This window comes from Orbicella faveolata, unplaced genomic scaffold (assembly GCF_042242905.1).
Source record: "Orbicella faveolata isolate gen_17 unplaced genomic scaffold, um_ofav_v1 contig_46, whole genome shotgun sequence".
Classification (NCBI taxonomy): domain Eukaryota; kingdom Metazoa; phylum Cnidaria; class Anthozoa; order Scleractinia; family Merulinidae; genus Orbicella; species Orbicella faveolata.
Window position 1 is genome coordinate 7072501 of NW_028301576.1, and position 25284 is coordinate 7097784.

The window sequence follows — 25284 nt, forward strand, 5'->3', positions numbered from 1 at the left end:
ACACTTTATTGATTCATATTAAATATTACAATTATTTTAATTAATTCATAAGGATATATTCTGTTCCGCTGTAAGTTTCCATTCTGTTTGTATCTTTATATTTGTGTGTGTGTGTGTGTGTGTGTGTGTGTGTGTGTAAGTGTGTTACCGACTGATAACTGTATAAATAATCTATGTAACTTAATGTCTGCCCATTCTTTTTAGCCCTTATGGTTATTTTGGGCAGGCAGTACTCTATACTAATTTAATGTTTATTGTAATTATTTTATAGATTGTGAGTACAAATAAATGGTTGTTGTTGTTGTTGTTGGTCCTTCATGCGGAATCTCTCCTGCAGCATTTGTTTAGCCTCAGACATCAGAACCATGTCACTTGCTGCAATAATGATGTCGTCGACCCAAACAAGCATTACAACTATTTTACTCCCAAACTGTTTAGTGCACATACAGTTGTCAACTGGACTCTGAACAAACTGGTTATCAAGCAGGAAACAGTGTAACACATTGTTCCAATTTCTACCTGATTGCTTCAATCCATACAGGGATTTGTTTAATTTATACACAAGTCTCACATTAGAACCACTAGGGCTTCAGAACCGCCAGCTTGGTCCATATATATATACCTCACAATCAATGGGAGCATTTAGGTATGCCGTTTTGACATCCATCTGGTGTAGAATTAAATCGTGTTGTGTTGCTATTTGCAACAGAGCACGTACTGATGTGACATTTGCCATAGGGGCAAATGTTTCCTGATAATCTACACCTTTCACTTGACTATAGCCTTTAGCAGCATACCTAGCCTCGTAGGTTTTAGCACCATCAGAACCTTCTTTGATAGTGTACACCCAACGGTCCCCTACTGAATTCCTACCCTCTCGTAGGGTGGTTAGAATAGATGTCTTATTCTCGATAAGAGAATCCATTTTTTCTCTCATTGCTGCCTTCCAATTTTCTGACTCAGGAGATTCAATTGCTTCTTGGTATGTCTGGGGAAAAGCTGAAACCTTGTGACAATAATCAACACTAGATAATACCTGGTCACTCTCAGCAATAACCTCATCCAGATCAGTAACATAGTCATTAAGGTATGCTGGGCGTCTCCTCTCCCTGGTGGGGTATCTCGCACCTTCAGTCACAGATTGGAGGTTCCTATCAGTTTTGTCTCCAGTCACAAGCTTCTCAGCCTGTTCACATGAGAATTTCTCCGACCTATGAAAATCATATGCACTATACATATCTGGGTCAGCCTGTTCGCCTGAGATTTCCTCAGACCTGTTAACACCAGATGCACTACACACATCAAGGTTAGTGTCCTCAGCCTGCTCGCCTGAGATTTTCTCAGACCTGTTAACACCAGATGCACTACACATATCTGGGTTAGTGTTACGCCGTAACAACATGAAATCATCTTCATCACATAACAGACTTCCTGTTTGAGTGCGTTTCTCATTAACACTCTCCGAAGGGAATTTTACCACCCTGTGCTTAATCACCTTACCAATCTCTGGGAAATACACAAGGTAAGCGGGGCTTAGTTAGGTCTCTGACCTGTGAGAGGAAAGTAAGGTGTTTGCTGTAAGCGATTGTTATAGCACCTATTGCACGTGTATGTTGCTGCCATAACAGCATATGGCCAGAACACCTTAGCTAAACTGGCCTGTATGGGCAGTCATCTCCCCATTTCAAATAGGGTTCTCCAGTGCCGCTCGGCTGTGCCGTTCTGGTGTGGTGAAAAGGGGGCAGAGGTATCATGCCCTGTGCGATTCCTCCTGAGAAGTGCCTCAAAATTCACAGAAGTAAACTCACCACCATTGTCAGATCTCATACATTTGACCTTACCATAAGGGGCTGAATCTGCCAAAAATTCTGTAGCAGCCACTGTGTCACTCTTGTTCCTCAGAAAGTAGACAAAATCTGCACCTGAAAAATCATCTGTAAAGGCCAAACAATATTTAAAACCTTCTTCAGAGGCTGGATCAACAGGTCCAGCGAGGTCAGTATGAACTAAATCTAGTGGGGCAGTCGCACGTGCATCAGGCTTTCTATTCCTATTCCGTGTGAGTTTTCCTAGCATACATACACTACAATCGCTAGGTTTGCTAGAGCCCTTATGGCTAATCTTCATACCATCTACAACATTCTTTAGTTTCTTAATGTCATCATAATTACATTGTCCTAGGATTTGATGCCAGACATTCATAGGACGTACATAGTTTACGGAATCAGAGTCAGTGATGTTATCATATGTATTCAAATAATACAATCTGCCATGCTTGTCAATGAGAAACTTTGTGCCATCCTTGTGCGTCAGCTCAGCAGAATCTGGCTGGAAAGCCACACTTGCACCCCTCTCTGTTGCAGCTTGAACTGAGAATAAGATGTTATGAACAGAGCATTTCACAAAGTTGCCTTCACAGCTGTTCCAGACGAATCGACGATAGTAATATCAACATCTCCTCTTTTTAGGGCAACCTTATTTGCTCGAGTTCCATTTGCTAATTAAATGGAATGCTTGTCTGGCTTAAATGTGTCACCAAACTTTTTAAACTTAGACAAAATCAGTAATAATATGAGCAGTTGCACCGCAATCAACTAATAGTGTGTTTGGCTTCCCAGATGTAGGCTTGCCAGAGACATTCTCATCCTCATGGGCATTAGTCTCAAAAACAAATGAGTATTAAATGTCCTGGTCTGTTTTCTCAAATACTTGATTAACCTTGTCACCTTTCTTTCTTCTCTGACGACATGCTTAATCACTGTGCGACCTTGAGCGGCAGGTATTGCACCACTTCCCTCCTTTGGGCTTCTTGGGATAGAAACGAGTTAAATGACCTTGTTGGATGCAGCTGAAGCAGGTAAGATTTCCTTTTCCTTTCACTGGTGGTTTTAGCTGTAGGAAATTGTCTTCTGCTTTCAAAATGGAGTCGTTATTATCTGCTGTTCTTGCTTTCTCAGTGTCCTCAAAGCTTCTTAGAGAGGCTTTGAATTCGCTAAATGTTTGTTGCTTCTCGCTCTGTGTGACAACCGCAACAAACGGTTTGTAACTTTGAGGTAATCCTTTGAGTACCATTGCAATAAGAAGACTGTCAGTTACAGTTTCTCCCGCATTTTTTAAAGCTGTTGCCGCCGTCTCCGCTCTAATTACATAGTCAGTGACAGACTCATTTGCTGATTTAACTAAGGATGTTAGTTCGGTATAAAGCGAAATCGCACGTGGTTTCCCAGTCCCAGCGTAATGGGCTCGTAAAATCTGCAGCGCCCTTCTTCCATCGTCAATTGCATCTCTCATTACCAGCGCTGGGCTTTTGTCATCTAGGAACTGGATTAGTTCGGCAAACGCCTCCTCGTTTTTGCTAGCATTAGCTTCCTCATCCCAGCTCTCAGACACGAGAACGTCTTTCAACTTTTGGAATCTCGTGTAGCCAAGGAATTTGACCTCCCATTGCTCGTATTTTCGCTCATCCCCATGGAAAATTAATCTTCCAAATCGTCCAGGAACATCTCTTCTGGGCCCATAACCTGTTGAATTCGCTTCTTCTGTCTTAATGGGGTGGGATTTTAAAGATTCAAAGATCACACTCAGAACACGAGTCAGTTACGTTAGACCCGAAGGAACAAGATCCGGGGATTTTTATTACTATCACTTATGTACTGCATGTATGATGTCACATTCTTTAACAGGACATTCCAGTGACGCCAATGAACTATTTCAACGTAAGTAACACTCTTTCAGTAGCATTATCGCTATTTATGCTATCTTCGAAAAGGGGCATTTTAAATCTGCCGTGTGGCACTAAATTTTCACGGGAGTTTATTTTTGGGAATCGGCGATATTTTTTATTTTGCGGGAACTGATTTTGGCGATTGTGGAAGACTTGGCACTGGGTACTAACTCTTGCGATCTTCGTGAAGTCCCGTTTAAATACCTCTTACAAACCGAGTTCGAGGGCAGTACTGTAAGTTACGGACCAAGATTTTCCCCCATCGATTTATGGCCCAAGGACGAAGCGCGCGAGGCATAAATCGAGGGGGAAAAACGAGGATCCTTAACTTACAGTACAGACCGAGTTAACGAGGTCAGTAAGATATTTATTATATCTGTACTGGGTGTCTGACGGGTTCGGGAACGATTCCTATTCACCCGGAACGGCTTCCAATTTCTGAAGCACCTCGAAAGCAAAACGAGCCAATTTGAAATCGTTGTTTAATAATTGACTCTTAAGTCATTAGCAGACTTCAATAGACAATTTTAGAAGTAAAAGAAAGTTTTAAACTATTACTTGCTTAAAAAGTTAAGAACACTTGGCAATAAATCACAAAACATTTTAGCAACAAAAACAGCTTTAAATTTTAGCGGGCCGTATAGTAGAATATGGATAATTAGAACCCGAGCAAATTCGGCTGGAAAAGGGCAGATGTATAATTTATTTTGGATTTCTTTTTTTCATCACGCTATAATATTATCATAAACACACGATTTTGCCTGCAGTACACAACCGAACGCACACAAAGGTGACCACAGCTATTAATTGGATGATTAGGAGCACAGCTATGATAGGAACTTGCAAACTTGACACTTCGTTAACCACATTTTCGCATTAATTAATTTGCCTAATTATATAGTAGTCAGTTAATCCAGCATTGTCAGCAAAGCTATTATTTTTTAACTTCTGAAACCTGTCCAATTTGGGATTTAATTTGGACAGTTTTCTATAAGGACTTTGAAGAAAAACGCAGAAACTATCCAATTTGGGAAAAAATAGGACAGTTTGTCGCAGCCAATGAAATTAAGCTATTGACCTTCGGAAGATTATCGAAGGTCACACGAAACCTTTTGAAGACTTCTAAAGATCACCCGATAATTCGCGAAAACTTCCGAAGATTTCCGAAGATCACACGAACACTTCCGAAGATTTCCGAATATCCTCGAACATCTCCGAAGATTTTCGAAGATCGCCCGAACGCTTCCGAAGATTTCCGAAGATCACCCGAAGATTTCCGAAGATCACCTAACCACTTCCCAGGATTTCCGAAGACTAGCGACAATCTCCGGCGATCTCCGAAGATCACCGGATATTTTCGAAGCTTTCCCAACTTTGGAAGATCGAGGACCCAATCTGTTTTTCTTTAGAGACAGTTACTGTAGTCTTCCTTGCAAAGCTGTATTACCTCACGAGCTCTATAATTAATAAGTAACAGGACTACATGCTTGTCCAATTTGAAAATAATTTCATTCAAAAAAATTCCTCTGACAGCCAAATTGGACTTGGCCTGCGGCCTCGTCTAATTTTGGCTGTCTTCGGAATTTTTTTCATCGAATTATTTCCAAATTGGGCAGCATGTAGTCCTATTACATATACGAATCATATCCATGTACGTAGATAATTTGGTACGATCAATATGCTTGAAGAAGTGTGACCACGTTTAAATGCGTGACACTCAATGAAGGACATTAGTGCAATGCATATAATTCTTGCCGAAAGTGTTGGCACTTTTGCCAAATATCTTCCGTACTTGGATTCCCCTCAATTCCCGGCAACGATGAACTCTCAAGCATACTGCACGAGTACTATCATTTTTCACGTTGCTTGTAAGATATTTTTGTGCTGGCATGTAGATTCGTTGGTATGCAGGCTACGTAATTATGCTAAGAAGTTAATATTTAAGGAGTTGTCACTTCGACGGCATCTCCGCTTTTGATCAGTTCATTTTGGAAATTTTGTTTTAGTAAATTTCGAGCATTGCTTGATCCACCGCCGGAGACTGCATCATCCCAACCTCAGTCGACAGACATTTCTAATTCTGACATGATCTCGCTGATTTCTTCTCTCCTTGATGTGAAGTTGCAGAAAACGTTTGGTGATTTCAAGCGATCATTAGACGAACGCGAGGTTGAGACTCGGCGAGAACTGAAGAAATTGAAAGCAGACTCTAAGGCAGCTAGTTCACTTCAGTTTAAAGGTAACAGAATCCAGTTTGAGTTTGATACGCAGCTCCTTGACTGCCTTGATCTGGCTATCTCCAATTTGTCCGAGGTAAACCTGCTGGGTGTTCAAGAACATCTCCAAAAGGCCAAGTCTGACTTCGAGAAACGCATTAAGTTCATGATCCGCTTTGCTGACAAAAGTCCCGCTGGCTGGGCTGTAGTTGAGGAATATGAGTCCGACGAGCTCGTCGAAAATTCTGTAGACGAGAAGAAACTTCGAGCGGCTGAGCGACGTGCGCTTACCAATATTAAACAAGAAGTCTTCGAAACCTCGTGTTTCAAGGATTTCAAGAGCTCCTAAATCCCGAGATTTTCAAGCTACACAAGGGTCTGGGTCTTCTGTTTTTACTACATCTCTTCCATTTTCTGCCGCTCACTCTAATTTTCGTCAGCCCTTTCGTGCCGCCCGACAAGTCCAGCCTTCGGACGTCTGCTTTAACTGCAATCAGCGAGGACACTGGGCTAATTCGCCAGCCTGCCCTCTTTTCTACAAGACAAGAGGTAGTTTCACCAACACTGGCGCCATTTCAACGCCCGCAAAGTCAACAACCGTCTGATTTGGCAAATGTTCTTGCAAGATTGGGTCCAGATAAGTACTCTGACTTTGACTTTGACTTGGATCACATTTCTCTTGATTCTAGCTTTGCTGAATATTTTGAAGGCTCTAGTCAGGTTATTGTTCAGGGTAGGCTTAAATCGAATATTTCTTATTGGTAAAGCATTGGTGCCTCTAAGTTTATTTTAGATACTCTAAGTTTTGGTTATAAGATCCCCTTTTCATGGGAACCTACAAGTGTTATTCTTACTAATAATCGCTCAGCTTTGGGTGAGAGTAATGTTGTAGAATCCGCTATTCAAGAGTTACTTAAGGAAGGTTTCTAGTTGTCATATAGTTACTGTAAGGTTGCTGGCTCAGGTTACCGGGCGTATCATTACCTCTATGCTTTTGTTTGGCCATATTTGCAAGATTATGACGAAAGCACTGCATTCTGTTATTGACAGCAGAGCATATTGAAACGGCAGGGTTTTTCGTACTACTGAAGCTATTTCTAAGTTAAATTATTGATGTTCCAATGCTCAAGCACTTATATAATTAAATTCTAGACCTTTTGTCTATCCAGTTAATGTCCCTTATCACATTGTATATTCCGATGCTACTGAAGTTGCTTGCGCTTCTAATATTTATGTTGAGGTCGCCGGAAGGGTTTCCTGTTGCCCACAAGAATTTTGATGATCTTGAAATGAAGCAAAGCTCCACTTGGAGGGAATTGAAGTCTGTTAGTTTTGCTTTAAGAAGTGTTACTTCCATTTTGCATAATTCCTCTGCTAAGCTTTATACTGATAATAAAGCCGTAGCGTTCATTACAGATTCTGGGTGCAATAAGCCGCATTTGAATGCTATTGCTAAGGATGTTTTCTGTTTTACTTCTGCTCATGGTATTGGGTTGTCAGTGAAATGGATTCCCCGTAAGCTTAATCAGAAAGCTGATTATTACAGCAAGATCGTTGATTTTGACGACTGGTGTGTTTCCAACGATTATTTTCGTGAAATTTATTGTCGATGGGGTCCTTTCACCGTAGATTGTTTTGCTAGTTATTGAAATACCAAGTTGCCTAGGTTCTATTCGCGCTTTTGCAGTCCTAACACTTTGGGTGTAGATGCTCTTAGTCATAGGTGGGAACGTGAAAACTGTTGGCTGCTCCCTCCCGTTAGCCTTGTCACCCAAGTTATTGAGCATTTCAAATTATGCAAGTGCGTAGGCGCTCTTGTGGTCCCTTATTGGTTATCTGCCATTTTGTGGCCATTCATTATTAATAAAGAGCGTTCTTTTCCTAGTTATATTCTCGACTTCCTTTATGTTTGTGGCTCTGCCCTTTGATCTTTCTAAGGGCCCTTACATTTTCACCAAAGTTATGCTTACCCTCATCAAGCATTGGCGTAGTCAGGCCATCCGCATTTTAGTTTATTTAGACGATGGTTTAGAGGTATGCGGTTTGAAGGATACTTGCTTTTGACAATCTTTGTTGGTGCTTCTGATTTGATTAGCTCGGGGTTCGTTCCAAATAAGGATAAATGTATGTGGATCTTTGTTCACTTGCTTCCCCGGCCTGGTTCTCATTGGGATTTTGCTCGGGGTTTATTGTCTATTCCTGAAGATAAGATATCAGTTTTCCTTACGTCCGTTAGGGAGGTTTCTAGTTGTCGTATAGTTACTGGGAGGATGCGGGTTTAGGTTACCGGGCGTATCATTACCTGTATACTCTTTTTTGGCCATATTTGCAAGATTATGACGAAAGCACTGCATTCTGTTATTGACAGCAGAGCATATTGGAACGCCAGGGTTTTTCTTACTACTGAAACTATTTCTGAGTTAAATTATTGATGTTCCAATGCTCGAGCACTTATATAATTAAATTCTAGACGTTTTGTCTATCCAGTTAATAACCCTCATCACATTGTATATTCCGACGCCAGTGAAGTTGCTTGCGCTTCTTATATTTATGTTAAGGGGTATCATTTCCTGTACGTTTTTTTGGCCATATTTGCAAGATTATGACGAAAGTACTGCATTCTGTTATTGACAACAGAGCATATTGGAACGCCAGGGTTTTTCTTACTACTGAAGCTATTTCTGAGTTAAATTATTGATGTTCCAATGCTCGAGCACTTATAGAATTAAATTCTAGACCTTTTGTCTATCCAGTTAATATTTCTCATCACATTGTATATTCCGACGCTAGTGAAGTTGCTTGCGCTTCTTATACTTATGTTGAGGTCGGGGGGTTTCCTGTTGCCCACAAGAATTTTGATGATCTTGAAATGAAGCAAAGCTCCACTTGGTGGGAGTTGAAGGCTGTTGGTTTTGCATTAAAAAGTCTTGCTCCCATTTTGCATAATTCCTCTGTTAAGCTTTATACTGATAATAAAGCCGTAGCGTTCATCACAGATTCTGGGAGCAATAAGCCGCATTTGAATGTTGTTGCTAAGGATGTCTTCTGTTTTACTTCTGCTCATGGTATTGGGTTGTCAGTGGAATGCATTCCCTGTATTCTTAATCAGAAAGCTGATTATTACAGTAAGATCGTTGATTTTGACGACTGGTGTGTTTCCAACGATTATTTTCGTAAAATTGATTCTCAATGGGGTCATTTCACCATAGATTGTTTTGCAAGTTATGCAAATACCAAGTTGACTAGGTTCTATTCGCGCTTTTACAGTCCTAACGCTTTGGGTGTAGATGCTCTTAGTCATAGGTGGGAAGGTGAAAATTGTTGGCTGCTCCCTCCCATTAGCCTTGTCACCCAAGTTATTGAGCATTTCAAATTATGCAAGTGCGTAGGCGCGCTTGTGGTCCCTTATTGGTTATCTGCCATTTTTTGGCCGTGCATTATTAATAAAGATCGTTCTTTCCGTAGTTATATTCTTGACTTCCTTTATGTTGCTAAAGGGAAGCGAGTTTTTGTGCATGGTGCTAATAAGAATTGCATTTTTGGTTCTGATAATTTTAGTTCTCCTGTCCTTTTCTTACGTGTTAATGGAGCCAGTTAAATGAGAGGCGGCCCAAGCTCTCAATGTTATCCTTTTTTTTCCTTTTTATGCGAACGTTCGGGCTAACGTGACATATGTCATGTACTATTACATAACGACCGAATTTGACCACGCGAAACATAACACCTCCATTTTTCGTTATGTAATAGTACATGCCATGTCTCACGTTAGCCTGAACGTTCGCATAAAAAGGAAAAAAAAAAGAGAACATTGAGAGCTTGGGCTGCCTGTGGTTAAAGTTAAGCCATTAGTTTGTATTTTTTGCGTCATGAGCTCTTGGAATTAAAGTGTTTGCCACTTGGCTTTGTGGGTTTATTTCTTTTGCCGCTGGGCATTTGCGCACTTGCTTTATTTCTGGGCGCCACTGGGCTTTTTTCACGGCCACTAGTAGCAGTCCGTGTTGAGATTTGTTGCTTGCTGTATTCCCTACTGGACTATCTGCCTATACCTGAGATTATTTTTCTGTTTAATTTGTCATTATTTAAAATTCTTGTTCTATTTTTTTTTTTTTTTCTGCACAAGGGGATATTGTTTTTGCGCGGACTAGTTCCCCCCTACAGAATCCTGACCTCAAAAGACTTGCCAGTCCGTTTCCGACTCGTGCATTGCAATCCTGGGCTCCATGCACTATTGATCAGTATTCTAGGTTCTTTCAGAAATTCAGAGTCTGGGCATCTTACTTTCCTGAGATCACTGCTTTGCCTACAAGGCCGCCAGACGTCGCTCTTTACGTAGAGCATCTTATCGAAAGTGATACAAGTTCCTCCGTACTTCATCATGCTTCTTGTGGTATTTCGTGGGCTAACAAGCTCTATGGTTTTCCTGATCCATGTCACGATCCTTTGGTAAAGAACATTCTCGAGGCAGGTGTCCGGATATCCGCTAAACCAGTGGCTAGAAAGGAGCCAGTTACTCCTGAGATGATTTCTTCAATATGTTCAAAGTATGCCTCGCCATCTGCTAACCTGTCTAGTCTCCGAATTGCAGCTTTATTTATTACTGCTTATTGTGCATTTCTACGCTTTGATTAGGTAGCTAAGTTGCGCTGTTGTGATGTAAATTTCTATAATTTGGATTACGTTAAGATAATTATTACTAACAGTAAGACTGACGCGTACAAGGATGGTTCCTCAGTTCTTTTGGCTCGGAGGGTACTGTCACTTGTCCCTATACGTTACAGTTCTCGTTATTTTCATCTCGCTGCTTTGAATTGCAATTCTAGCGATTTTGTATTTGGCAATCTTGTTTATCGTAAGTCCACTCTTAGTTATTCTTTAGGTTCGCGACCTATATCCTATACCAGGGCTAGGGAGCTTTTGCTTACTTCCTTAGTTGAACTTGGTTTTCCTAAGTCTAGTTATGGTTTGCCAGCGACTTCGACATGTTAATGAAGTTCTTATTTTTCTTATCTTATCTTATAGCTTAAGATCAGGTGGTGGCTCTGCCGTCGCGAATGCTGGCATCAGCGATCGTTTTTTTAAACGACACGGTCGTTGGAAATCGGATCGTGCAAAGGACGGCTATGTTAAAGACAAAATCAATTCCCTTCTTTCAGTTTCTCGTTCCCTAGGTCTATAATTCTCTTTAAATTGCGCTTTATCTTCGAAAGGGGCAATTTATGTCTGATCAATAAACGAGATGTCCCCTCCTATATGACTGAGTTAAAAATATTTTGTTTTCGTTTCACTGCAGAGTGATTAGAGAACGACTGTATTTTTTCACGTAGTTATTATAAGATAGTTTTGTTCTGGTATGTAGATTCGTTGGTATGGAGGCTACGTAATTATACTAAGAGGTTAAAATTTAAGGAGTTTCTCCGTCAGGAGTTGTCACTTCGACGGCATCTCCGCTTTTGATCAGTTCATTTTGGAAATTTTGTTTTAGTAAATTTCGAGCAATGCTTGATCCACCGCTGGAGACTGCATCATCCCAACCTCAGTCGACAGACGTTTCTAATTCTGACATGATCTCGCTGATTTCTTCTCTCCTTGATGCGAAGTTGCAGAAAACGTTTGGTGATTTCAAGCGATCATTAGACGAACGCGAGGTTGAGACTCGGCGAGAACTGAAGAAATTGAAAACAGACTCTAAGGCAGCTAGTTCACTTCAGTTTAAAGGTAATCGAATCCAGTTTGAGTTTAATACGCAGCTCCTTGACTGCCTTGATCTGGCTATCTCCAATTTGTCCGAAGTAAACCTGCTGGGTGTTCAAGAACATCTCCAAAAGGCCAAGTCTGACTTCGAGAAACGCATTAAGTTCATGATCCGCTTTGCTGACAAAAGTCCCGCTGGCTGGGCTGTAGTTGAGGAAAAGAGTCCGACGGGCTCGCCGAAAATTCTGAAGACGAGAAGAAACTTCGAGCGGCTGAGCGACGTGCGCTTACCAATATTAAACAAGAAGTCTTCCAAACCTCGTGTTTTAAGGATTTCAAGAGCTCCTAAATCCCGAGATTTTCAAGCTACACAAGGGTCTGGGTCTTCTGTTTTCACTACATCTCTTCCATTTTCTGCCGCTCACTCTAGTTTTCGTCAGCCCTTTCGTGCCGCCCGACAAGTCCAGCCTTCGGACGTCTGCTTTAACTGCAATCAGCGAGGACACTGGGCTAATTCGCCAGCCTGCCCTCTTTTCTACAAGACAAGAGGTAGTTTCACCAACACGTCCACAAAGTTAACCACCGTCTGATTTGGCAAATGTTCCTGCACGATTGGGTCCAGATAAGTACTCTGACTTTGACTTTGACTTGGATCACATTTCTCTTGATTCTAGCTTTGCTGAATATTTTGAAGGCTCTAGTCAGGTTATTGTTCAGGGTAGGCTTAAATCGAATATTTCTTATTGGTAAAGCATTGGTGCCTCTAAGTTTATTTTAGATACTCTAAGTTTTGGTTATAAGATCCCCTTTTCATGGGAACCTACAAGTGTTATTCTTACTAATAATCGCTCAGCTTTGGGTGAGAGTAATGTTGTAGAATCCGCTATTCAAGAGTTACTTAAGGAAGGTTTCTAGTTGTCATATAGTTACTGTAAGGCTGCTGGCTCAGGTTACCGGGCGTATCATTACCTCTATGCTTTTGTTTGGCCATATTTGCAAGATTATGACGAAAGCACTGCATTCTGTTATTGACTGCAGAGCGTATTGAAACGGCAGGGTTTTTCGTACTACTGAAGCTATTTCTAAGTTAAATTATTGATGTTCCAATGCTCGAGCACTTATATAATTAAATTCTAGACCTTTTGTCTATCCAGTTAATGTCCCTTATCACATTGTATATTCCGATGCTAGTAAAGTTGCTTGCGCTTCTAATATTTATGTTGAGGTCGCCGGAAGGGTTTCCTGTTGCCCACAAGAATTTTGATGATCTTGAAATGAAGCAAAGCTCCACTTGGAGGGAATTGAAGTCTGTTAGTTTTGCTTTAAGAAGTGTTACTTCCATTTTGCATAATTCCTCTGCTAAGCTGTATACTGATAATAAAGCCGTAGCGTTCATTACAGATTCTGGGAGCAATAAGCCGCATTTGAATGCTATTGCTAAGGATGTTTTCTGTTTTACTTCTGCTCATGGTATTGGGTTGTCAGTGAAATGGATTCCCCGTAAGCTTAATCAGAAAGCTGATTATTACAGTAAGATCGTTGATTTTGAGGACTGGTGTGTTTCCAACGATTATTTTCGTGAAATTTATTGTCGATGGGGTCCTTTCACCGTAGATTGTTTTGCTAGTTATTGAAATACCAAGTTTCCTAGGTTCTATTCGCACTTTTACAGTCCTAACACTTTGGTTGTAGATGCTCTTGGTCATAGGTGGGAAGGTGAAAACTGTTGGTTGGTCCCTCTTGTTAGACTTGTCACCTAAATTATTGAGCATTTCAAATTATGCAAGTGGGTAGGCGCTCTTGTGGTCCCTTATTGGTTATCTGCCATTTTTTGGCCATTTATTATTAATAAAGACCGTTCTTTTCGTAGTTATATTCTCGACTTCCTTTATGTTTGTGGTTCTGCCCTTTGATCTTTCTAAGGGCCCTTACATTTTCACCAAAGTTATGCTTACCCTCATCACGCATTGGCGTAGTCAGGCCATCCGCATTTTAGTTTATTTAGACGATGGTTTAGGGGTATATGGTTCGAAGGATACTTGCCTTAGACAATCTTTGTTGGTGCATTCTGATTTGATTAGCTCGGGGTTCGTTCCAAATAAGGATAAATGTATGTGGATTTTTGTTCACTTGCTTCGCTGGCCTGGTTCTCATTGGGATTTTGCTCGGGGTTTATTGTCTATTCCTGAAGATAAGATATCAGTTTTCCTTGCGTCCATTAGGGAGGTTTCTAGTTGTCGTATAGTTACTGCAAGGATGCTGGCTCAGGTTACCGGGCGTATTATCTGTATGGTTGTTTTTGGCCATATTTGCAAGATTATGACGAAAGCACTGCATTCTGTTATTGACAGCAGAGCATATTGGAACGCCACGGTTTTTGTTACTACTGAAGCTATTTCTGAGTTAAATTATTGATGTTCCAATGCTCGAGCACTTATATAATTTAATTCTAGCCCTTTTGTCTAGCCAGTTAATATCCCTCATCACATTGTATATTCCGACGCCAGTGAAGTTGCTTGCGCTTCTTATATTTATGTTGAGGGGTATCATTTCCTGTAGGTTTTTTTTTGGCCATATTTGCAAGATTATGACGAAAGTACTGCATTCTGTTTTTGACAACAGAGCATATTGGAACGCCAGGGTTTTTCTCACTACTGAAGCTATTTCTGAGTTAAATTATTGATGTTCCAATGCTCGAGCACTTATAGAATTAAATTCTAGACCTTTTGTCTATCCAGTTAATGTTCCTCATCACATTGTATATTCCGACGCTGTTGAAGTTGCTTGCGCTTCTTATATTTATGTTGAGGTCGAGGGGTTTCCTGTTGCCCACAAGAATTTTGATGATCTTGAAATGAAGCAAAGCTCCACTTGGTGAGAGTTGAAGTCTGTTGGTTTTGCATTAAAAAGTCTTGCTCCCATTTTGCATAATTCCTCTGTTAAGCTTTATACTGATAATAACGCCTTAGCGTTCATTACAGATTCTGGGAGCAATAAGCCGCATTTGAATGCTGTTGCTAAGGATGTCTTCTGTTTTACTTCTGCTCATGGTATTGGGTTGTCAGTGGAATAGATTCCCTGTACGCTTAATCAGAAAGCTGATTATTACAGTAAGATCGTTGATTTTGAGGACTGGTGTGTTTCCAACGATTATATTCGTAAAATTGATTCTCAATGGGGTCATTTCACCATAGATTGTTTTGCAAGTTATGCAAATACCAAGTTGACTAGGTTCTATTCGCGCTTTTACAGTCCTAACACTTTGGGTGTAGATGCTCTTAGTCATAGGTGGGAAGGTGAAAATTGTTGGCTGCCCCCTCCCGTTAGCCTTGTCACCCAAGTTATTGGGTATTTCAAATTATGCAAGTGCGTAGGCGCGCTTGTGGTCCCTTATTGGTTATCTGCCATTTTTTGGCCGTGCATTATTAATAAAGATCGTTTTTTCCGTAGTTATATTCTTGACTTCCTTTATGTTGCTAAAGGGAAGCGAGTTTTTGTGCATGGTGCTAATAAGAATTGCATTTTTGGTTCTGATAATTTTAGTTCTCCTGTCCTTTTCTTACGTGTTAATGGGACCAGTTAAATCACAGGCGGCCCAAGCTCTCAATGTTATCCTTTTTTTTCCGTGACATATGGCATGTACTATTACATAACGACCGAATTTGACCACGTGAAACATAACACCTCCATTTGTCGTTATGTAATAGTACATGCCATATGTCACGTTAGCCTGAACGTTCGCATAAAAAGGAAAAAAAAAAAGAGAACATTGAGAGCTTGGGCTGCCTGTGGTTAAAGTTAAGCCATTAATTTGTAGTTTTTGCGTCATGAGCTCTTGGAATTAAAGTGTTTGCCACTTGGCTTTGTGGGTTTATTTCTTTTGCCGCTGGGCATTTGCGCACTTGCTTTATTTCTGGGCGCCACTGGGCTTTTTTCACGGCCACTAGTAGCAGTCCGTGTTGAGATTTGTTGCTTGCTGTATTCCCCACTGGACTATCTGCCTATACCTGAGATTATTTTTCTGTTTAATTTGTCATTATTTAAAATTCTTGTTCTATTTTTTTTTTTTTCTGCACAAGGGGATATTGTTTTTGCGCGGACTAGTTCCCCCCCTACAGAATCCTGAACTCAGAAGACTTGCCAGTCCGTTTCCGACTCGTGCATTGGAATCCTGGGCTCCATGCACTATTGATCAGTATTCTAGGTTCTTTAAAAAATTCAGAGTCTGGGCATCTTACTTTCCTGAGATCACTGCTTTGCCTACAAGGCCGCCAGACGTCGCTCTTTACGTAGAGCATCTTATCGAAAGTGATACAAGTTCCTCCGTACTTCATCATGCTTCTTGTGGTATTTCGTGGGCTAACAAGCTCTATGGTTTTCCTGATCCATGTCACGATCCTCTGGTAAAGAACATTCTCGAGGCAGGTGTCCGGATATCCGCTAAACCAGTGGCTAGAAAGGAGCCAGTTACTCCTGAGATGATTTCTTCAATATGTTCAAAGTATGCCTCGCCATCTGCTAACCTGTCTAGTCTCCGAATTGCAGCTTTATTTATTACTGCTTATTGTGCATTTCTACGCTTTGATGAGGTAGCTAAGTTGCGCTGTTGTGATGTAAATTTCTATAATTTGGATTACGTTAAGATAATTATTACTAACACTAAGACTGACGCGTACAAGGATGGTTCCTCAGTTCTTTTGGCTCGGAGGGTACTGTCACTTGTCCCTATACGTTACAGTTCTCGTTATTTTCATCTCGCTGCTTTGAATTGCAATTCTAGCGATTTTGTATTTGTCAATCTTGTCTTGTCCACTCTTAGTTATTCTTTAGGTTCGCGACCTATATCCTATACCAGGGCTAGGGAGCTTTTGCTTAATTCCTTAGTTGAACTTGGTTTTCCTAAGTCTAGTTATGGTTTGCCAGCGACTTCGACATGTTAATGAAGTTCTTATCTTATCTTATCTTATCTTATAGCTTAAGATCAGGTGGTGGCTCTGCCGTCGCGAATGCTGGCATCAGCGATCGTTTTTTTAAACGACACGGTCGTTGGAAATCGGATCGTGCAAAGGACGGCTATGTTAAAGACAAAATCAATTCCCTTCTTTCAGTTTCTCGTTCCCTAGGTCTATAATTCTCTTTAAATTGCGCTTTATCTTCGAAATGGGGCAATTTATGTCTGATCAATAAACGAGATGCTCCCTCCTATATGACTGAGTTAAAAATATTTTGTTTTCGTTTCAGTGCAGAGTGATTAGACAACGACTATATTTTTTCACGTAGTTATTATAAGATAGTTTTGTTCTGGTATGTAGATTCGTTGGTATGCAGGCTACGTAATTATACTAAGAGGTTAAAATTTAAGGAGTTTCTCCGTCAGGAGTTGTCACTTCGACGGCATCTCCGCTTTTGATCAGTTCATTTTGGAAATTTTGTTTTAGTAAATTTCGAGCAATGCTTGATCCACCGCTGGAGACTGCATCATCCCAACCTCAGTCGACAGACGTTTCTAATTCTGACATGATCTCGCTGATTTCTTCTCTCCTTGATGCGAAGTTGCAGAAAACGTTTGGTGATTTCAAGCGATCATTAGACGAACGCGAGGTTGAGACTCGGCGAGAACTGAAGAAATTGAAAACAGACTCTAAGGCAGCTAGTTCACTTCAGTTTTAAGGTAACAGAAACCAGTTTGAGTTTAATACCCAGCTCCTTGACTGCCTTGATCTGGCTATCTCCAATTTGTCCGAGGTAAACCTGCTGGGTGTTCAAGAACATCTCCAAAAGGCCAAGTCTGACTTCGAGAAACGCATTAAGTTCATGATCCGCTTTGCTGACAAAAGTCCCGCTGGCTGGGCTGTAGTTGAGGAATATGAGTCCGACGAGCTTGCCGAAAATTCTGAAGACGAGAAGAAACTTCGAGCGGCTGAGCGACGTGCGCTTACCAATATTAAACAAGAAGTCTTCCAAACCTCGTGTTTCAAGGATTTCAAGAGCTCCTAAATCCCGAGATTTTCAAGCTACACAAGGGTCTGGGTCTTCTGTTTTCACTACATCTCTTCCATTTTCTGCCGCTCACTCTAATTTTCGTCAGCCCTTTCGTGCCGCCCGACAAGTCCAGCCTTCGGACGTCTGCTTTAACTGCAATCAGCGAGGACACTGGGCTAATTCGCCAGCCTGCCCTCTTTTCTACAAGACAAGAGGTAGTTTCACCAACACTGGCGCCATTTCAACGTCCACAAAGTCAACCACCGTCTGATTTGGCAAATGTTCCTGGAAGATTGGGTCCAGATAAGTACTCTGACTTTGACTTTGACTTGGATCACATTTCTCTTGATTCTAGCTTTGCTGAATATTTTGAAGGCTCTAGTCAGGTTATTGTTCAGGGTAGGCTTAAATCGAATATTTCTTATTGGTAAAGCATTGGTGCCTCTAAGTTTATTTTAGATACTCTAAGTTTTGGTTATAAGATCCCCTTTTCATGGGAACCTACAAGTGTTATTCTTACTAATAATCGCTCAGCTTTGGGTGAGAGTAATTTTGTAGAATCCGCTATTCAAGAGTTACTTAGTGTTGGCTCTATTGTTTCGTGTACTTACCCGCCTGACGTGGTCAATCCATTGTCAGTTTCTGTATAGTCAAGTGGTAAGAAGAGGCTCATATTAGACCTCAGACATGTTAATTTCTTTGTAAATAAGTCCAAAATTAAGTTTGAGGATGCCCAGTCCATGCTAAATTTTTTCATCGGCGATTCTCCTTCTAGTTTGTGAGTTTATTCTTTCGATATTAATTCAGGGTACCATCATGTTGAAATCTACCCCTCACATTAGAGATTTCTCGGTTTTTCGTGGGTTTTCAATGGCGTTCGAAAATATTTTAAGTTTTGTCGTTCTGCCTTTTGATCTTTCTACGGGCCCTAACATTTTCACCAAAGTTATGCATACCCTCGTCAAGCACTGGCGTGGTCAGGCCATCCGCATTGTAATTTATTTAGAGGATGATTTAGGGGTATGTGATTCGGATACTTGCCTTCGACAATCTTTGTTGGTGCATTCTGATTTGATTAGTTCGGGGTTCGTTCCAAATAAGGATAAATGTATGTGGATCCCTGTTCAGTTGCTTCGCTGGCTTGGTTTTCATTGGGATTTTGCAGGGGTTTATTGTCTATTCCTGAAGATAAGATATTAGTTTTCCTTGCGTCCATTAGGAAGGTTTCTAGTTGTCATATAGTTACTGTAAGGCTGCTGGCTCAGGTTACCGGGCGTATCATTACCTCTATGCTTTTTTTTTGGCCATATTTGCAAGTTTATGACGAAAGCACTGCATTCTGTTATTGACAGCAGAGCGTATTGAAACGGCAGGGTTTTTCGTACTACTGAAGCTATTTCTAAGTTAAATTATTGATGTTCCAATGCTCGAGCACTTATATAATTAAATTCTAGACCTTTTGTCTATCCAGTTAATATCCCTCATCACACTGTATATTCCGATGCTAGTAAAGTTGCTTGCGCTTCTATTATTTATGTTGAGGTCGCCGGAGGGGTTTCCTGTTGCCCACAAGAATTTTGACGATCTTGAAATGAAGCAAAACTCCACTTGAAGGGAGTTGAAGTCTGTTAGTTTTGCTTTAAGAAGTTTTACTCCCATTTTGCATAATTCCTCTGTTAAGCTTTATACTGATGATAAAGCCGTAGCGTTCATTACAGATTCTGTGAGCAATAAGCCGCATTTGAATGCTATTGCTAAGGATGTTTTCTGTTTTACTTCTGTTCATGGTATTGGGTTGTCAGTGGAATGGATTCCCGGTACGCTTAATCAGAAAGCTGATTATTACAGCAAGATCGTTGATTTTGAGGACTGGTGTGTTTCCAACGATTATTTTCGTGAAATTTATTGTCGATGGGGTCCTTTCACCGTAGATTGTTTTGCTAGTTATTGAAATACCAAGTTGCCTAGGTTCCATTCGCGCTTTTACAGTCCTAACACTTTGGTTGTAGATGCTCTTAGTCATAGGTGGGAAGGTGAAAATTGTTGGCTGCTCCCTCCCGTTAGCCTTGTCACCCAAGTTATTGAGTATTTCAAATTATGCAAGTGCGTAGGCGCTCTTGTGGTCCCTTATTGGTTATCTGCCATTTTTTGGCCGTGCATTATTAATAAAGATCGTTCTTTCCGTAGTTATATTCTTGACTTCCTTTATGTTGCTAAAGGGAAGCGAGTTTTTGTGCATGGTGCTAATAAGAATTGCATTTTTGGTTCTGATAATTTTAGTTCTCCTGTCCTTTTCTTACGTGTTAATGGAGCCAGTTAAATGAGAGGCGGCCCAAGCTCTCAATGTTATCCTTTTTTTTCCTTTCTATGCGAACGTTCGGGCTAACGTGACATGTGGCATGTACTATTACGTAACGACCGAATATGACCACGCGAAACATGACACCTCCATATGCTGCAAGGCGGGAGTCATGTTTCGCGTGGTCAAATTCGGTCGTTATGTGATAGTACATGCCATATGTCACGTTAGCCTGAACGTTCGCATAAAAAGGAAAAAAAAAAAAGAGAACATTGAGAGCTTGGGCCGCCTGTGGTTAAATTTAAGGCATTAGTCGGTAGTTTTTGCGTCATGAGCTCTCGGAATTAAAGTGTTTGCCACTTGGCTTTGTGGGTTTGTTTCTTTTGCCGCTGGGCATTTGCGCACTTGCTTTATTTCTGGGCGCCACTGGGCTTTTTTCACGGCCATTAGTAGCAGTCAGTGTTGAGATTTGTTGCTTGCTGTATTCCCCACTGGACTATCTGCCTATACCTGAGACTATCTTTCTGTTTAATTTGTCATTATTTAAAATTCTTGTTCTATTTTTTTTTTGTGCACAAGGTGATATTGTTTTTGAGCGGACTAGTTCCCCCCCTACAGAATCCTGAACTCAGAAGACTTGCCAGTCCGTTTCCGACTTGTGCATGGCAATCCTGAACTCCATGCACCATCGATCAGTATTCTAGGTTCTTTAAAAAATTCAGAGTCTGGGCATCTTACTTTCCTGAGATCACTGCTTTGCCTACAAGGCCGCCAGACGTCGCTCTTTACGTAGAGCATCTTATCGAAAGTGATACAAGTTCCTCCGTACTTCATCATGCTTCTTGTGGTATTTCGTGGGCTAACAAGCTCTATGGTTTTCCTGATCCATGTCACGATCCTTTGGTAAAGAACATTCTCGAGGCAGGTGTCGTGATTTCCGCTAAACCAGTGGCTAGAAAGGAGCCAGTTGCTCCTGAGATGATTTCTTCAATATGTTCAAAGTATGCCTCGCCATCTGCTAACCTGTCTAGTCTCCGAATTGCAGCTTTATTTATTACTGCTTATTGTGCATTTCTACGCTTTGATGAGGTAGCTAAGTTGCGCTGTTGTGATGTAAATTTCTATAATTTGGATTACGTTAAGATAATTATTACTAACACTAAGACTGACGCGTACAAGGATGGTTCCTCAGCTCTTTTGGCTCGGACAGGTACTGTCACTTGTCCCTATACGTTACAGTTCTCGTTATTTTCATCTCGCTGCTTTGAATTGCAATTCTAGCGATTTTGTATTTGGCAATCTTGTTTATCGTAAGTCCACTCTTAGTTATTCTTTAGGTTCGCGACCTATATCCTATACCAGGGCTAGGGAGCTTTTGCTTAATTCCTTAGTTGAACTTGGTTTTCCTAAGTCTAGTTATGGTTTGCCAGCGACTTCGACATGTTAATGAAGTTCTTATTTTTCTTATCTTATCTTATAGCTTAAGATCAGGTGGTGGCTCTGCCGCCGCGAATGCTGGCATCAGCGATCGTTTGTTTAAACGACACGGTCGTTGGAAATCGGATCGTGCAAAGGACGGCTATGTTAAAGACAACAGCAATTCCCTTCTTTCAGTTTCTCGTTCCCTAGGTCTATAATTCTCTTTAAATTGCGCTTTATCTTCGAAATGGGGCAATTTATGTCTGATCAATAAACGAGATGCCCCCTCCTATATGACTGAGTTAGAAAATATTTTGTTTTCGTTTCAGTGCAGAGTGATTAGACAACGACTATATTTTTTCACGTAGTTATTATAAGATAGTTTTGTTCTGGTATGTAGATTCGTTGGTATGGAGGCTGCGTAATTATACTAAGAGGTTCAAATTTAAGGGGTTTGTCCGTCAGGAGTTGTCACTTCGACGGCATCTCCGCTTTTGATCAGTTCATTTTGGAAATCGTGTTTTGTTTTAGTAAATTTCCGTGTTTTTGTTTACTACGTTTATTCTGCTAATAACTACCCTAGTGCAATCTATGTCTGATCAATAAACGAGATGCCCCCTCCTATATGACTGATGTTTTCTTACTTATACTAAGTTAGAAATCATTTTGTTTTCGTTTCACTGCAGAGTGATTAGACAACAAGTCCTTATTTAAGAAGGGTTCAAAGTCGAACGGGGAAGGCGTGGGGGGGGGGGGGGGGAGTGGTCAATCTTTGTACCTTAAAGAGCAAACAGATCATTATCGTGAATGCTTTTGCATGATAAAGCAACATACTTCATAGGGAGTGTACTAATTCTGTCCGATGCGACCTTTTGCAAGTTACGAGCTGTATTGAATGAGGGTCTGAATGAGGTTAACCGACCAGCGACAAAGGGCGAGAAATATTACTGACTACTGACAAAACGAAAAGTACCGACTGGCGACCAAAAAAATAACTGAGATTTACCGACAACCGACAAAGTAATGAAATTTCAACCGACCGCCGACACGAGGACCCATCCCCCCCCCCCTCCCATTTAGACCCTCTTTAATTTCACCACAGTTTTTAAAAAGTCGCTCTTTCAAGGTTAAATAGGTGCTTAATACTTTTAAAATTAATGCACGGTAATAGAATGTTAAGTTTCAATGTTCAAGAAAAACAAAACATGTCCAAGGGAAACAAAACACAATCAAGGTATCTGTTTTCGGCAAATAAACTGTCCGATGTGTCACAATTTCGAAACAGTCACCCCTCTTGTGCAAAGAATCTCAGTCGTTGGTTATCAATACTGTCAATAGCGTCCTTCAGTCGTAGATTGCTGTTGAGGTGACATTTCAAGACAACATGTCAATGTTTTCATGATCAATATTCGAGCGAATGACCTCTTGAACCAAGATATAAAGTAATATAGGTCCATTGCGAGTTAAGTTGTTTTTCTTTCAATTGAATACTTCAATCTTAATTAATAAATCTCAACAAGAGATATTCTTTTAATCTCAATTGATATTTTCCCTTGGTATCAAAAGTGTACACGGTCAATTCCTTTTGATGGTCGAGATCCAGCTATCGCTAACAAATCTGGTGAATAGGCAACAAAACGGAATGATAAAATAGTAAAAAAGTCAGTGTCAAGGACATGTAAATAAGATGCTCCGACTTCCTTGAGCGATACAGTACTTATCAAACCATCCGTGGTAGAGGCGGATGGCGGGGGCTGACCTGAAAGAAAATCAGCCTAATTGAACATTTTCGGGCCCTTTAGATCTCAATTTTTCCCATGCAAACTGTTGGGTGTTTAGCTAACAGAATCGATTAACCGATCTTATATTGCTTCTTTACACGATCTACCTCAGCGGAGGTTTGTTTGTTCTTAGAACTTCCATGGAAACTTAACTGCTCCCCTTGAAATACCGGTTATATGAAGTTATTCTTATACAACTAAGTCCATCCAATATCATAGTTTCTTGACCAACCTGATCTCAACTGACCATAGCTAAAACAAATATACCTGATATCAGTATGCAATGCTTTTTAGAATCAGGTCAGCTATCGAACAAATTCCTGTCATATTTTATGAATTATATAATGCAAATAAAATCAAATGAACCATGTATAAAAGAAAGCTCTAGCTCTGTAACATTTTAAAGTTATTCATCTGAAAGAAATAACTGGACAGAGAGCGGATAAATGGATTTTACATATACTTTTCTAGTAAGGAATATTACTACTAAGGTTATTGCAATCTTAGATTTTATGATTCTCAAAGTTTAACTTTAAAAGGTCTAATCATTTGTGTTTTACCCTCGTTAGGTTTCTCTCTTTTTCGTTAAACGTGCTCTTTATTGTATATTATAGAGCATGTTACCTTGTTTGAGAGCTTTAAAAACACCCAATGTTTGCTGCTTGAAGGAAATGCCACATTGAAACGGTTTCAGCCGAAGGGTAGTTACAGACAGAGTTTTTGGGCGTTTAAGAACGTATATTAAAGGACTGCGAGACATCAAAGATCTTTATTTCTTGCGAAATTTTAACAACGGCGCAGTTTCCCGATTTACTCATCACTCAATGGCCATGTTATAATTGAAGATACATTTTATTTCCGCTATTTGCAACGCTCTGGGGAAACGAAAAATAGTTCGAAATAGCGGGAATTCGAAATAAGCGAGTTCGAATTAGCTGGATCTAATTGTATCATTTCTTCATCCCTATGTAGGCTGCTGCTGTGTGCTTACTGGTCCCTGTGGAAACTACAACTCTAGGGAGCCTTCAGTCACTTTTAAGAAAAAAAAGCGACGACTGTCCCGGTAATCTTTTACAGATTCACTTTGATGGAAATAGAACCGAGGCAAAATGCAATGGACAATCCACAAAGACCTTAACAACTAGTAAGTCTTAGTAAAAACTTCACTAGTGTTATTGCCCTAAGGTCCCAAATTTACGAACTGATCATTAATTTCTGATACAGAAGCCCATTATATGCGGTTTCTCGAAAGGCGAGAAACCGCGCGGAAACGCGCACAAACTATTATAAAAATGGCTTTAGCTATAGTAGCGTCATTCTTTGGACTAGATCTTACATTGTAAATTTTCAATTCGTATTTTGTAATTATTCTTTATTGTTTATTTGCACACGATCCCACAAGCTGCAAGCTCAATTGCTTATTGTGTTTAAATAAAGGTTACTTACTTACTTACTTACTTACTTACTTACTTACTTACTTACTTACTTACTTACCGTCTTACTTGTGACTTAAGGGAAGCAGAGTCTCTGAGGCAGTTTAAATGCCTACTCGAATGAGATGTATAGGCACGGCATTCGTGGAAAGCAGCTTTTTTATTTTATCATTTTTATGATATTAGATATTAGGAATTGAAAACATTTGTAGTTTTAGCTGACGAGTTTTTTACCGCGTTAAAATAAATAAAGATTGTCTTGCCCGTATTGTTTAATCGAATGAGATTGAATGCTGTCTAGTAGGATCAGTAATTGAAATTGTTTGAAGAAATGTTCCCTAATAGTGCATTTTGTATTTCAAAGGATTTACGATTGAGGATACCAAAGCCGGAAAGAAGTGCATCCAATACAGTGATGAACAAGACGGTAACACACGCTACTACGCGCTGAAGGTCATTAACAGGACAAGGGTCACGCCGACGGTCACTTTTATGGTGAGTTAAAACTACCTATAAGCGTCTATTGGCAAGTTTATTTCATACACACTTTTTACTGATATTATAGTTCTACTGTGGGCAGTACCGGGCCGTAACACTGTTGAATTTATTGGACATGCACTACTAAGTTGAAATTTGGACAGAAGGATGATTTCTTTCCACCTACGCTAGATCTGAAATTCCTGAGTTTGTTGACGTTCTTCATACACAAACGAAACGATTTTGTTGTTTTGGTGCGAGC

General features: G+C 40.4%; 1 long non-coding RNA gene and 3 pseudogenes across 1 annotated transcript in view; 3 read left to right on the plus strand and 1 right to left on the minus strand.

The window, feature by feature from the left end:
- Window positions 1-25284, minus strand: part of LOC149098172 (uncharacterized) — a 143707-nt gene that overhangs the window by 111831 nt on the left and 6592 nt on the right. The gene's annotated exons all lie outside the window — the stretch shown is intronic.
- Window positions 5630-6748, plus strand: LOC149098180 (uncharacterized; annotated as a pseudogene).
- LOC149098181 (uncharacterized) lies at window positions 11436-12221 on the plus strand (annotated as a pseudogene).
- On the plus strand, window positions 17083-17884 carry LOC149098182 (uncharacterized; annotated as a pseudogene).